Source organism: Miscanthus floridulus, chromosome 17 (assembly GCF_019320115.1).
Source record: "Miscanthus floridulus cultivar M001 chromosome 17, ASM1932011v1, whole genome shotgun sequence".
NCBI lineage: Eukaryota > Viridiplantae > Streptophyta > Magnoliopsida > Poales > Poaceae > Miscanthus > Miscanthus floridulus.
In genome coordinates this window covers 20,077,509-20,092,609 of record NC_089596.1, presented here as the reverse complement: position 1 = coordinate 20,092,609, position 15,101 = coordinate 20,077,509, and the positions used below count along the sequence as shown (strand labels likewise).

The following is a 15,101-nucleotide window of genomic DNA, read 5'->3' as shown; positions in this document are numbered from 1 at the left end:
CGAGGCTAGGCCGGGAGGGCGCGGGCGCTGCATGGCGACGGGGCACGTGTGGCTGGTGGTGGGCGGGTGGGTGGGTAGGGGTGCGGGCAGGTGGGTGGGGTCACACGCAGTATTTATTCGGCCCAGCGCGCCATGGATCAGGGCACGGCACTGCCGCGCCAAGGTCGGTGGCGTGGCAGGGCCTGCCACGTCAACGGTCCCCAAATCCGGTCGTCGCCACGTCAGCCCGCTGCCGCGCCACCATGCATGGCGCGGCACATGCATTTGGCCGTGCCAAGGTAATAGGCACGGCCAAAAGTGTTAGTTTAAAAAAAACCATCCGTGTTAGATTTAAAATTAGTTATCAAAAAGTGTTAAAATTAAAAAAATCGAGATTGCCAGACTAGCCAAGCTGCATTGCTCGATGGACGATCTCCCAGAGGCGCTGCTTGTAGAGATTGTCAAGCGGCTTACCAGTCCAAGTGATCTTAAATCTCTTTCTCTCGTGTCAAAGCGACTATATGCCGTTGAAGGAGAGCTGAGGAATTCCATGTACTTTGGCTGTGGCATTTACCCTGCAATGGCCTTGATTCGTCTGTGCTTCTGGTACCCCAATTTGTGCAAAGCGAAATTCCATGCGATGATGTTGGATGATCATGGCCTCTAGGTGTTTTCATCTTGCTGCCCCTCGTTGACTGATCTTACCTTAAGCTTCTGCATGAATGTTCATGACTTAGGCCTTGGCCTTTTAGCGTGCTTCAAGAAGCTGAAGTCTATGAGGTTGAACACACTACCAGCAATAACTTCGTCTGGGCTTCTCTCAGTGGCTATTGGCTACAAGAATCTGTCTGCTCTCCACCTTATTGGCTGCAATTAAGTAGTAGGTAGGGAAAAGTGGTTGGAGTACCTTGGCAGGGTTGGATCATTGGAAGAACTTGTAGTGAGTTTTTGTGAGAAGATCAGCCAGTTTGACCTAATAAAGATTGGTCCAGCATGGATGAAACTTCAGAAGTTTGAGTTTTAGATCAAAGGCTTGCCCAATATATTTGATCCTCATGATCCTTCATGTGTGGAGCACTGTCAGTATAGATATGATTTCAGCCATGAGAGTTTGGAGGATTTGACATTGGCAAGAGTCTCAACTGAGAAGGAAATAGGACTTCGTTGTCTGCTGAGGAAGTGCAAGGCATTAAAGAACTTGTGCCTTTATTATGTTCATGGTGTACATGACAATGACATAGTTACACTCTCCAACAACTACTTATAAAAGTTTGCTTGCTAAAATGGAAACTATGTGCAAACATTGTGATGAGCTAACTAATAAAGTTGCTAATCTTGAAGCTATCGGTTCTACCCCCACCGAGGCACTAAAAAGAAATGTTCAATTTTTGACATGCCTAAAAAAGATGCCTCTACTTCTTGTAATGATTTATGTTTAAACTTATCCTTGTGCAACCAAGTTTGTGTTGAGAAAGTTGTTGTAGATACATGCACACAAGAGGTTGAAATGGAGAATGAGCAACTCAAGCAAGAAGTGGCTCACCTCACCAAGGACTTGTCGATGTTTTACCACCGATAGTCTGCCACGGGGGTACCCAGGACAGTTGTTCGGGCTTCGGCGAATAGCAGAATTCGGCGGTTACGCAAAGAGACTCACGATTTATACTGGTTCAGGCCCTCGACTTGGTCAAGTAATAACCTTACGTCTAGTTTTGGCGTTAGCCTGTTTACGTTGTATTGCTTTGAGTATCGGGTATGCCTTCTTCTCTTACAATGGGTACCCTCACCAGCCCTTTATAGTCCAGGCGCTGAGAGGCGTTGTTTATGTCCTATTCGGATACAAGGTCAGAGTCCTAAGCTACGCTTCGGGCACCTTTCCTTGTATAGTTTGAGTTGGAGTTTCGGTTTTGCACGTTGCTTTGCTCCGCGTTCTTCTTGGCGATTGGGCTATAGGCCTTGTTACCAAGGCCTACCTCCCTGCAGTATGCTCTATGGGGGGCCCGTAGGGTTCCCCATCAACAAGCCCCCGAGCATTTCATGATAGAGCTTCAAGGGCCGAGTTGTTGTAGTCTTGATCCGGGTCCTTCTTGAAGTAAAATCTTGAGATGGTCTTCTTTGATTCTTCTTTTGGCTGATGTGCACTTTTCCTTGATGTCCTCCGGGTTCTTTTTCCTTTGAGTGCAGCGAGTGCAATTTTGCATTGAGTGTAACCCCCGAGCCTCTTGTTTTTTGGTACAAAAAGCTGGAGGGTCAAAAAATTTGAAAATATGTTTTTCTGTGGTAGGTACTTGCAGCCCCCGAGCCTTCTCCGGGTTCTTTTCTGTTGAAAAGAAGTCGGAAGACGGGTCTTGATTTGTACTCCTTTGATCTTTGTCTTTTGCTAGTCACGGATGGGTCTTGTATAGCCATGAGTGAGCGTCTTCTTTTACTTTTTGTCAGGAATCTTGCTTTTGGGTACTATTCACCTTTGTTGCTTTGCTCTTTTGTTCTTTTCCTCTTTCTTTCTTGTGATCCTTAGCCTTGTTTACCTCTAGTTTGCTATAAATACCTTCTTTGTTGGTTGTGGTTCTTCCTCGAGTAGAAAATTTCTTCTTCAATTCTTTCTTCATTCGTAGATATGCTGGTGTGTGAGGTTGAGCAGCCCCCGGGCTTATGCTTGCTTGGTAATAAACATGCTGCTCTATCTGTTCTTCTGCGTCTAGGCTGCCGCTGCTGCCGCCACTGGGTTCCTTGTTGCAATATTTAAGAATCTTGCCTTTATCTTATGTCTGAGTTTATCCGGTCCTGTTTGGCCGTCTATAACCTTTGTATTTGTCTTCGATCAATGAGATGTATACTTTTTCTCTGTCCAAGTTCTTTTTCGACTATAATCCTTTGACATTGTAATTTTGTATGTGATCCTTCATACGTCTCTGAGTTGTTTGTTCGGTTACTTATTGCTGTTGTCATTCTGGTTGTTGGAGAATTCAATGCATGTCTTCACGGGTTGTATTGTTGCTTGTGGAATATTCTCTTGGATATGCTTGTCCTTGAGTGCCGTTCTTTCACGCCAGAGTCCTCTTTCATTGAATTCTGTCTTTTCATTGTGTCCTTTGTTAGATTTCTTCTGTTGGTGCTCCTAGTCCATGTGCACCGCTTCTTTTGCCTATAAATGCCCTTCCGGAGTGCTGTTTTGATTCATCGAGCCTTTTGTTGCCGGTTCTGAAGTCTCTGTAGTTATGAATATGCTTCGTCCTGTCTTTCTTTTCTTCTTAGATTTCTTTGAATAATATGGACAAGTTTCGCCCTGTCTTTCCTTGTGGCTTTTTTCTGCTTTGCCATAGCTTGTTTCGCTCTTTGGGTCGGCGACCGAGTTGTTTGGAGTGTTTGTGCCGCTCTTTGGTCGAAGTAGTCGATTGTACCGCTCTTGGGATAGACGATCGAGTTGTTGGAGTGTTTGTGCCCCTCCTTGGGCAACGTAGTCGATCATGCCGCTCTTAGGGTAGGCGACCGAGTTGTTGGAGTGCTTGTGTCCCTTTCTGGGCGAAGTAGTTGATCGTACCACTCTTGGGGTAGGCGACCGAGCTGTTGGAGTGCTTGTGCCGCTTCTTGGGTGAAGTAGTCGATCGTACCACTCTTGGGGTAGGCGACCGAGTTGTTGGAGTGCTTGTGCCGCTTCTTGGGTGAAGTAGTCGATCGTACCACTCTTGGGGTAGGCGATCGAGTTGTTGGAGTGTTTGTGCCCCTCCTTGGGCAACGTAGTCGATCGTGCCGCTCTTGGGGTAGGCGACCGAGTTGTTGGAGTGCTTGTGTCCCTCTCTGGGGGAAGTAGTTGATCGTACCACTCTTGGGGTAGGCGACCGAGCTGTTGGAGTGCTTGTGCCGCTTCTTGGGTGAAGTAGTCGATCGTACCACTCTTGGGGTAGGCGACCAAGTTGTTGGAGTGCTTGTGTCGCTTCTTAGGCGAAGTAGTCGATCGTACCACTCTTGGGGTAGGCGATCGAGTTGTTGGAGTGTTTGTGCCCCTCCTTGGGCAACGTAGTCGATCGTGCCACTCTTGGGGTAGGCGACCGAGTTGTTGGAGTGCTTGTGTCCCTCTCTGGACGAAGTAGTCGATCGTACCACTCTTGGGGTAGGCGACCGAGTTGTTGGAGTGCTTGTGCCACTTCTTGGGCAAAGTAGTCGATCGTACCACTCTCCGCTTCTTGGGCGAAGTAGTCGATCGTACCACTCTTGGGGTAGGCGACCGAGCTGTTGGAGTGCTTGTGCCGCTTCTTGGGCGAAGTAGTCGATCGTACCACTCTTGGGGTAGGCGACCGAGTTGTTGGAGTGCTTGTGCCACTTTTTGGGTGAAGTAGTCGATCGTACCACTCTTGGGGTAGGCGACCGAGTTGTTGGAGTGCTTGTGCCGCTTCTTGGGCGAAGTAGTCGATCGTACCACTCTTGGGATAGGCGACCGAGTTGTTGGAGTGCTTGTGCCGCTTCTTGGGCGAAGTATTCGATCGTACCACTCTTGGGGTAGGCGACCAGACCCGTATAGCACAACCGTTTCCAGGTTGGCTGTTTGTAGGGTAAGTAAGCAATCGTACCAGCTCTTGGGGTAAGCGATTGCGCCCGTATAGCAACAACCATTTCTGGGTTGAGCTGTTTGCAGGGCTGCCCCTTTTTCCCCAACCTGATTATGGGTTGGTTCTGTCCGTTGGACAGGGCTGTCAGTCATACCATCTCTTTATGGTAGAGTGACAAATGCTAGCTTGGGTCTCCTTACCCAAGAAGCTATTTGGCCATTGGCCGTTAGTCAGACCATCTCCATATGGTTGAGTGACAAGATTGCCCGTGTAGCGCAACCATTTCTGGGTTGGCTGTTAACAGGGAAGCCCCTTTTTCCCCAACCTGATTACGGGTTGGTTCTGTCCGTTGGACAGGGCTCATATTTGAAGCTGTTCTTCTTGAATAATCTCTGTTTTATTTCTCTTGAAACTTGAGTACAATCTGTTGTACTTAATTATAGAATCTTTTGAGCTGGCTGATATGCCAAGTGTTCTTTACAGGTATTTCATCTAGAGTCGTCAACTCGTATGTGCCGGGTCCTGTTGCTGTCTTCATGATGAAGGGTCCTTCCCATGGACTGAGTAGTTTGTGTCGTCCATCTTTCTTCTGGATTAGTTGTAGTACTGAGTCCCCTGGCTTTAGTGATCGGGGTTGAGTACTTTTGTCATAATGTCTTCGTAACCCTTGCTGATATCTTGCATTTTGTATGATTACACTGTCTCTTATTTCTTCTATTGAATCAATTTCTAACCGCCTTGTTTCTTCTGCTTCGCCTTCTTCATATTGTTCTATTCTTGGAGATAGCCATATTAAGTCGGCTGGTAGTACTGCCTCTGATCCATAGACCAGAAAGAACGGTGAGTATCCAGTTGCTCTGCTGATCTGGGTTCTTAGACCCCATACTACTTTTGGTAATTCGTCGATCCATTTTCCACCATAATCTTTCAAATCTTCATATAATCTTGGTTTTAAACCTTGTAATATGAGTCCATTTGCTCTTTCAACTTGTCCATTGGCCTACGGGTGCGCTACTGATGCAAAGTCTATTTCTATCCCACAATCTCTTGCCCAGTATTGGAATTCTCTTGCTGTAAATGGTGAACCAAGATCTGTGATTATTCTGTTGGGCATGCCAAACCTATGCATGATGTCTTGTATGAATTCCACTGCCTTTTCTGCACTGTATTTGACCAAAGGTTTTTATTCAATCCACTTTGTAAATTTGTCGATTGCCATAAATATGTATTCGAAGCCTCCTTTTGCTTTTTTGAGTGGTCCGACTTGATCCAGCCCCCAGCATGAGAACGGCCAAGCCGGCGGTATGCATATTAAGTTGTGAGCCGGCACATGTGATTGCCTAGCAAACATTTGGCAATTCTTGCATGTTTTGACGAGCTCTTCTGCATCTTTGAGTGCTGTTGGCCAATAGAAACTGGTTCTGAATGCTTTGCCGACTAGTGTCCTAGAGGCTGCATGATTTCCATAGCATCCTAAGTGGATTTCGTCCAAGATTTCCTTTCCTTTATCTGTCGGAACACATTTAAGCAGTACTCCTGATGATGCTGCTCTTTTGTATAGTTTATCCCCCACCAGAACGTAGTTTTTGCTTCTTCGTACAACCCGAGTTGCTTCTGCTTTGTCTTCGGGTAGTTTCTTCTCTTTGATAAAATCAATGTATGTTTGTCTCCAATCACTTTGTATGACCATGATTTGTCTTGACTGGTCTGGTTCTTCTGCTTGATCTATTTCCATTGGATCTGTTGTCTCCTTCTCTTTTTCTGTGTTTCCGAGTTGTTTGATGGATGGGGCTGTGAGTTCTTCCACAAATATACCGGGTGGTACTTTTGCTCTATCTGATCCTAATTTGGCTAGCACATCTGCTGCAACGTTGGAATCTCTTAGTACATGATGGATTTTGAGTCCTTGGAAAATTTTCTCCAATTTTCTGACTTCTGCACAGTACGCATCCATGTTATCTTTTGTACAATCCCAATCCTTGTTGACTTGATTGATTACTACAGCTGAATCACCATAGACAAGTAGTCTTTTGATCCCAAGCGAGCTTGCAACTCTTAGACCATGTATCAATGCTTCGTATTCTGCCTCATTGTTAGTTGCCTGCCAAAGTATTTGTAGCACATATTTTAACTGTCTCCCTTCTGGTGATATGAATAGTACTGCTCTAGCTCCTCCTAACTTTAGGGAACCGTCAAAATACATTTTCCAATGATCAAGTATTGGTTCGGGTTCTTTTTGACTGATTTCTGTCCATTCAGCAATGAAGTCGGATAATGCTTAAGATTTGATTGTTGTTCTTGGTTTGAAGTCTAGGTTGAGAGCACCGAGTTCTACTGCCCATTTTGATATCCGACCTGTTGCATCTTTGTTGCGTAGAATGTCTTGAAGTGAAAAATTGGTTACCACTGTAATCTTGTGTTCATGGAAATAATGTCTCAGCTTTCTTGATGATATCAACACTACATAAAGTAGTTTTTGCACGTGTGGGTATCTCACTTTTGATTCTGTTAGTACTTTGCTTATGTAATAGACTGGTCTTTGCATTTTGTATGCGTGTCCGGGTTCTTCTCTCTCAACCACAATTATTGTGCTGACAACGTTCTTGGTTGCTGTAATGTATAGCATCATGTCCTCTTTGTCTTTTGGTGGTGTCATTACTGGTGATGATGCCAAGTATTCTTTTAACTTTTGGAATGCTTCTTCTGCCTCTTCTGTCCATTCAAAATTTTCTGCCTTTTTCAATAATTTGAAGAAAGGTAGCCCTTTTTCTCCTAGTCGAGAGATGAATCTGTTGAGTGCTGCCATGCATCCTGTAAGCTTCTGTATGTCTTTAACTTTCTTTGGAGGTTTCATATCCATGATGGCTTTAATCTGCTTTGTACTTGCTTCAATTCCTCGGTTACTGACTAGAAACCCGAGTAGTTGTCCTGATGGTACCCCAAAAACACACTTTGTGGGGTTTAGCTTCCACTGCCATGCTTTTAGATTCTTGAAAGTCTCCTCGAGGTCTTCTATCAATGATCTGGGTTCTTTTGTCTTGATTACTACATCATCAATGTATGCTTCTGCATTTCTTCCGACTTGACTCCCCAAGCAAGTTTGAATTGCTCTTTGATATGTTGCCCCTGCATTTTTTAGCCCAAAAGGCATTGATTGATAGCAATATGCCCCAAAGGGTGTAATGAACAAAGTCTTGCTTTGGTCTTCTTCTCTTAAGGATATTTGATGATAGCCTGAATAGCAATCTAGAAAGGATAACAGAGCTGATCCTGCTGTCGAGTCGATGATTTGATCAATCCTTGGTGGGACATATGGATCTTTTGAGCAATGTTTGTTGAGGTCTGTGTAGTCGATGCACATGCGCCATTCTTTTGAATTCTTCTTCTCTACTAGGACCAGGTTGGCAAGCCAATCCGGGTTGATTATTTCTCTGATGAATCCTGCTGCCATGAGCTTGGTGATCTCTTTTTTGATTGCTGCTTTTTCTATCTGGAGCGAATCTTCGTAACTTCTGCTTAACGGGTTTGGACCCTTTGTTCACATCAATTATGTGCTCAGCCAACTCTCTTAGGACCCCTAGCATGTCTGCTGGCTTCCAAGCGAAAATATCTTTGTTGTCCCGAAGAAAGTTGGTGAGCGCGAGTTCCTATTTGGGGTTGAGATTTGCACTGATGATTGTCGTCTTCTCCGGATCACCAGTCAGTAGGTCAATAGTCTTGGTAGCGGCTTCTTTTGGTGGTGTGAAATTGCTTGGCTTCTTAGCCGGTATCTTAATCTCATCTGGGTTCATTTCGTTGGCCAGCATTGCAATCTCCTTTCCTTCCTTTATATCTTGTAATCTTTCGGATATTTGTACTGCTTGTACGTCACAATCATGTGCTTTCTTTAGATCTCCTTTCAATGATAATATGCCCTTTGTTGTTGGCATCTTGAGCAGTAGGTATGGATAATGTGGTATTGCCATGTATTTTGTTAAAGCTGGTCTCCCAAGTATTGCGTGGTAGCATGATTCAAAGTCTGCAACTTTGAATTTGATGAATTCCGTCCGGTATTTGTCTGGTGTGCCAAAGGTGACGGGTAGGGTTATCTGTCCGAGGGGCATAGCTGCTCTGCCGGGTACTATTCCATAGAATGGTGTGCTTGTGGGTGTCATTAGACCTTCACAATCCAGATTCATCCTTTTGAGAGTATCTGGAAAAATTATGTTAAGCCCGACTCCTCCATCGATGAGTACTTTAGTTACTGCTACTCCTACGATAGTCAGACCTAGTACCAGCGGGTAGCATCCTGTGTTTGCTGCACTGGTCCATTGGTCTTCTCTTGTGAAGTGGATGGGTACTATGACCAATCTAGATATCTTGGGATGGCTGGTTCAGCTGCCATGATGGCTCTGTGAGCTAGTTTCTCTTGTCTTTTGCTTCGTGTGTTAGGAACACCTGAAAATATCACCGCTAATTGGCGTTGGGGTTCTTGATAATCTCCTTCAGCTCTCTTTTCCTCCTTCTTGGATTCTTCTTGCTTTGGCTCCGAGTTGTTTTGATTCCTGTTTTCTCTCTTCATGAATTGCCGCTGAAAAGTGCTGCATTCAACTAACTTGTGTCTGGCCCCTGGGTGTATGTGACACGGCATGTTTTCTATGTCTTCCGGCGCTCTTCCTCGGTAGTTGTTACTCTGATAGTTGCTATTACTATTGTAACCGCTGTTGATACGATTGTTGCTATTGTTGTAGTTGCCATTGTGATTGCTACCATTGCTATCATTGCCGTTGCCATTGTATCTTCTTTTGTTGTCTGTGGTTGCCACCATATTGTCCTGCCTTGGTCTTTTGTCTTGCTGTCTGTAATCGGGTCTTCTATTCTCTGGGTTGTCCCTAGCAAATCTGTGCCGAGTTCTTTCTTCTGACGAAATTAGCTTCTCAACAACCCTCTTGAAGTCTTCATTTGTTCTTGGGTTCTCATTGAAATAGTCCTTGTATTGCCAGTTTGCCCAGATTCCTTCTGCAAAGGCCTCTATCACCTCCCTATCAGTAATGTCGTGGACTTGAGCCCTGAATTCTCCAAATCTTCTATAGTATTCCCTTAGACTTTCTCCTCTCATTTGCTTTACTCCTTTCAATTCGGCTGCAGTCATTGGATGGGTAATAATGCCTACGAAGTTGTTGCAGAAAGCTTCTTGCAAGTCTTCCCAATACCTGATTGATCTTGGCCTCAATTTGTCAAACCATTGTAGTGGCATTGCTTCGAGGGCCATTGGGAAGAATAGAGCCTTGATGTCATCGTCTCCTCCAGCTAATTCAATAGATTGGGAGTAAACCCATAGCCATTGTCTTGGTTCGACTTTGCCATTATACTTGGAATGATTTGCTGGTTTAAACTTGTGCGGTAGCTTTAAAGTTTGTAGTCTTCCTGCGAAACAAGGGAATCTGTCGTATGGTTCTGTTCTTCCGTAATCTGGCGATCTTGCCCTTCTGTAATAAGACATGTCTTCTTTTAACTCAGACTCTCCGTAGTCATCTTCTTTGTCAAATCTTCTTGATATTTCTTGGTAGCGTTGACTCAATTCTGGTTTGTCTCTTTCTTGTTGCTTTGAGTAGTGTTCCTTCCTTCCATTGATATCAGCACTTTCTACTGGTCCTATCCTTTGAAAATTCGATTTTTTGGGTGGCTGCTCCCTTTGTGGCTCCTGTGGAATTTCTTCGCCGGGTTGTTTTTCTGATCCCCCGACTTCTTTCTTCTGGTCTTCCTTTGCTTTCCCGTTATTCGTGAGGGTGTACAACTCCTTTGTTAATTCTTCAATTCTTTCCCTTTTTGTATTTTTTGTGGCTTCTTTTTCTGCCTTCTTTCTGTTGTATTCCATTAGCTCCGCTTTGTATTTATTCCAGACTTGCTTCCTTTGTTTAGCCCGGTTCCTCCTTCTAGCTTTCAATTTGTTCTTCTTTATCCTTGCTAGTCTTTGCTCATCATTTTCGTTGCTGTCGCTTTTCTCATCTGGCGAGATGTTGCCTTCTGATTCGTCTGAAGATTTTATATCTGGTATCTATGGTGGCTCCAAAGGTTGTTCTAACTGCTCCGCCATGTATACAGTATACCTCTTCCGAGCTCTTCTTGTACGGTATTCCATCCTTCGTTTGGTTGAGTTGTCTATAGCTTCTGAACTGGATCCGAGTTCTTTTCCCTCTTGATAAGGTAGTTCTTCAACGCGCATGCCAGTCTGGACTTTGCTTGAGGTGAAAGAACCTGGCCAATGCACCACACAATCTTGCGGGGTCACTGTCATGATCATCCCTTCTTGTGCTCCCTCTAGGAGTATTCTTCTTGCTGAGTTCATCTTGTTTTGGGTAAAGTGTTGATAGACTGATGCCGCGTTGCGCAGTCCGTAAGTTCCCAAGTTCTTCTTTGAGTTGTACGGGTTGTATCCCTTCGCGATCGTTGTTGTGTCTCTGAATCCAATTAGGCTTGGCTCTTGTGCCGTGAAGATTGTCTTGGAATCGGGTTGTATCTCTTTTTCAGAGTCGGTTTCGTATCCGCTTTCTTCCTTATTCCGAGTTGTATCCGAAGTTGAGAGTTTTGTCATCTTCTCGACGAGTTTGTATTGAACTTCGTCATCAAATTCTTTTTCTTCTCAGAGATGGGTATGAAGCTTGCCATCGCCGTCAGCCTTGCAGATCTAGGATCCGAAGACAAAGGTTGTTCCCACCGAAAAGGTCATCTTGAGGTTGAGGTCCGCCGAACTCTCGAGAAAAAATTCATCGAAAGCCCCTACCTGGCGCGCCAGCTGTCGATGTTTTACCACCGATAGCCTACCACGGGGGTACCCGGGACAGTTGTTCGGGCTTCGGCGAATAGCGGAATTCGACGGTTACGCAAAGAGACTCACGATTTATACTGGTTCAGGCCCTCGACTTGGTCGAGTAATAACCTTACGTCCAGTTTTGGCGTTAGCCTATTTGCGTTGTATTGCTTTGAGTATTGGGTATGCCTTCTTCTCTTACAATGGGTACCCTCACCAGCCCTTTATAGTCCAGGCGCTGAGAGGCGTTGTTTGTGTCCTATTCGGATACAAGGTTAGAGTCCTAAGCTATGCTTCGGGCGCCTTTCCTTGTATAGTTTGAGTTGGAGTTTCGGTATTGCACGTTGCTTTGCTCTGTGTTCTTCTTGGCGATTGGGCTGTAGGCCTTGTTACCAAGGCCTACCTCCTTGCAGTATGGTCTATGGGGGGCCCGTAGGGTTCCCCATCAACAGGACTTGACTCAAGTGAAAGGCAAGAAGAAGCAAGCTCAACTTCATCAAGATAACACCGTCAAGGGAGTGAAGAAGCTTGATAAAGGATAAACCGTGGTTTGCTATGTAGGCCACAAGTCTTATGAGTGCAAGGTAAAGAATGGGGGAGGAGAAAAGAAGAAAGAGAAAAACAAACAAGCAAGCTCTCCAACACCTACACCAACAAGGTGGACAAGAAGGCCTCCACACCATACTTGTTAAAGAAGAAGAAAAATAACAAGGCAGTGGCCATCAAGGTGAACAAGCGAGCCAACAATGGGGTCAAACGTTTTTGGGTGCCAAAAGAGATCATTTCAAATATGAAGAGCACCAAGAAGGTTTGGATCCCGAAAGGAAAGTGAGAAGTCCGATGGACATCAGGGAATTTGGAGACTTGGTATAGTTTTGGGTGCATTTCATGGGGTGCTTCACATTGGATCATGTCAATTGCCAAGTGGGTTAGTGAACACTATGGACCCAAATTCCTCTTCCCGTGTTAGGTAACTAGATTTAATTTCTTGCAATTTCAATTAGCATCTAGTTCCTTTTCATGCCTAGGTTTGCATTTGCATGTTTAATCATTTGTTATGCATACACTAGGTATATCTTATGGTAGGCTTGCTCGGTTTCACTCTTAACCCTTGGAACAAACCTGCATGGTTTAAATTGTTTAGGAACTCGGCACATAGCTTGTTTTAATAATTGTTCATCTAATATGTGCCAAAGTCCAAATTATAGATAATCTCTCCCGAATATCACCTTCAAAAATGTTTCTCACATTCATGTGATATCATCTTTCAAGTGGTATTTGTGATTCTAAAATCAATGTGCATATCTCCTATAAGTATTCCATTCTTGTGTGCACAAATTTAGAGGGAGGTTACTCTATAAGTTGGATGCTTTGAGACCAACACCTTTTCAAGCTTATCATGTGTGTAGTAGTCTCATTGCAAGGAAAATAGAGTCCCCAGAGTTAAGCATCATACTTCAAATATCCACCACCTATTGCAAGTGGTATAAATCAAATTGGTTTCCATATGTGGTATTTCTAAACCGATATCATCATGTTCTTTGGTATTTATATGCTTTCTCCATGCATTATATAGATTAAACTCCCTTGAGTATTAATTTGCAAATTATACATAAACTACATTCTCCATCGTATGTATGCATATATTTAGTGGGAGATTAGTCTATGTAATATGAGAGTCAAACTTTGTGACCTATTCCACTCCACATACAAAGGATCACAAAGTTTGACCCTTCCTTGTGCTACTAATGTCTTCCTTTTTAGTGTTTGATTCCAAAGAGGGAGAATTTGTAGGACCAAAAGCAAGCCCGATCATAATAATTTACAAGTGATAATGGTCCGAAAAAGGGAAGATAGCGGATTATGGATTAGTCAATGTAATGGGGAGAATCTGTAGGACCAAAAGCAAGGCTTAAATCCATAATGCCACATGGGGACATTTGCAAGGGCAAGGTAAGTTTCCAAAGATGTTTTACATCTAGTACCTTTTAGCTTTACAATTGGTATCTTCATTTGGTATCTTTTAGCATCATATAACCTTGCCCTTTGCATTGCATCCTAGCAAGTAGTTAGTTTTTAAATTTCAAATTTTTTATTATTTGCTTGCTTTGGTCGTGTTGTCATCAATCACCAAAAAGGGGGAAGATTGTAAGGAAAATGGACCCTAGGCCCATTTACTTTGGATTTTGGTGTTTGATGACCAACACAACCAAATTGGACTAATGAATTTGCAAGTGATTGTTTTGTAGTTCAATAGGGTGCAAGACGTGACTTCGACGAAGGCGACGTGATGATCCGATGATCAACACCTTAAGCAAGACCCTAGAAGCACAAGAGAGGACCCAAGAAATCAAGCAAAGTCCAAGCACGAAGATAGAAACCAAGCCGGACGTAAGATCGCGAAGAAACGAGCTTCACAGAGTGATCGGACGCTGGCCTTATAGTGATCGGACGCGTCCGATCAAGAGGCTCGGCAACAGCAGGTGTCAGCAGCAGTGATCGGACGCTGAGGATTGAAAGTGACCGGACGCACCGATGGCACTGCTCATCATCCCGGCAACACATTCAGCACTGACCGGACGCTGGCGGCAAAACGACCGAACCCAGAACTGCAGCGTCCGATTGAGTACAGAGAAGTTTCAGAGCGGCGAAGTTGCGACCGGACGTGTCCGGTGACATGTGACCGGACGCCATCAGCGTCTGATCAGTTGATCGCTCCGAAGATCAAGTGATCGTTGTGAGTGACCGGACGCGTCCGGTCACGACGTTTGCAGCGTCCGGTCAGTAGCAGAAAAACGGGTTTCATCCCCAACGGCTACTTTATCAGTGGGGCATATAAATAGACACCCCAACCGGCCATTTGAGGGTGTGGAGCTGAGGAAACATATCAAGGGTATAGATACCCCATTTTAGTGATCTTCACTTACATAGTGCTTAGTGATTCATTAGGTGATTAGCGTAGGTGCATTGCAAAGTGCTTAGGTTGATTAGACCACCACTTATGCGCTTGCTCTAGGTTTAGGCCTAGTGTTTAGTGAGGTTTGCATACCTCTTACCACTCGGTGCTTGCGTGCACTATTGTTGTACATCGGAGGGGCTTGTAGTCTTACGAGATCACACCAACCGCGTTTGTGGTGTGGCTGCCACCGTGTACCAAAGGGAACAAGGCCCACGACGGTTCGGTCGGAAGCTTGATAGTGAAGACGGCGGGGAGCGGTCTGGGAGAGGCACACCAGAGACCCACTTGTGCGTGAGGAAGGCCCGGGGCTATCCAAGGAGTTACCCGACCGGGAGCTTGGCCCTTGAGAGGGATTCCTTGTGAGGGGCTCCAACAAGGACTAGGGAGAAGCTTGCGTGCTTCTCGATACCTCGATAAACTACCGGAGTCGTCAACGGGAGTTTGCATATCTCTATCTTACTCTTTAGCTTTCGCATTTACATTGATTGCATAACTCCATTTGCGGTAGAGATAGCAACACACTAGCAAAACCGTAGTTACATATTTAGATAGTTTATCTTTTGCATAGGTTTTGCTAAGAATAGAAAAAGAGACCTTAGTTAGAGTTAGAGTTTTAAATTGTCTAATTCACCCCACTCTTAAACGTCACGGTCCCCGCAAACTCAACCTACGGCAGACACTCTGGCCAGACAGGCCTTATCCGCCTCTAGTTCTAGTACTACAATCTTTGAGCCTGTATGCTCCAGTAATGATCAGCATCATCATTGTCCAGTGATGAATGCTCTGCTGTTGTACTTAAACCCTGTATCTACCATTGCAGCACGTT

The 15,101-nt window shown here is 44.7% G+C and overlaps 1 pseudogene; it reads left to right on the top strand.

Moving 5' to 3' along the window:
- The first annotated feature begins 403 nt into the window (after nucleotides 1-403).
- On the top strand, nucleotides 404-1,246 carry LOC136515366 (F-box/LRR-repeat protein 14-like; annotated as a pseudogene).
- Nucleotides 1,247-15,101: the final 13,855 nt, after the last annotated feature.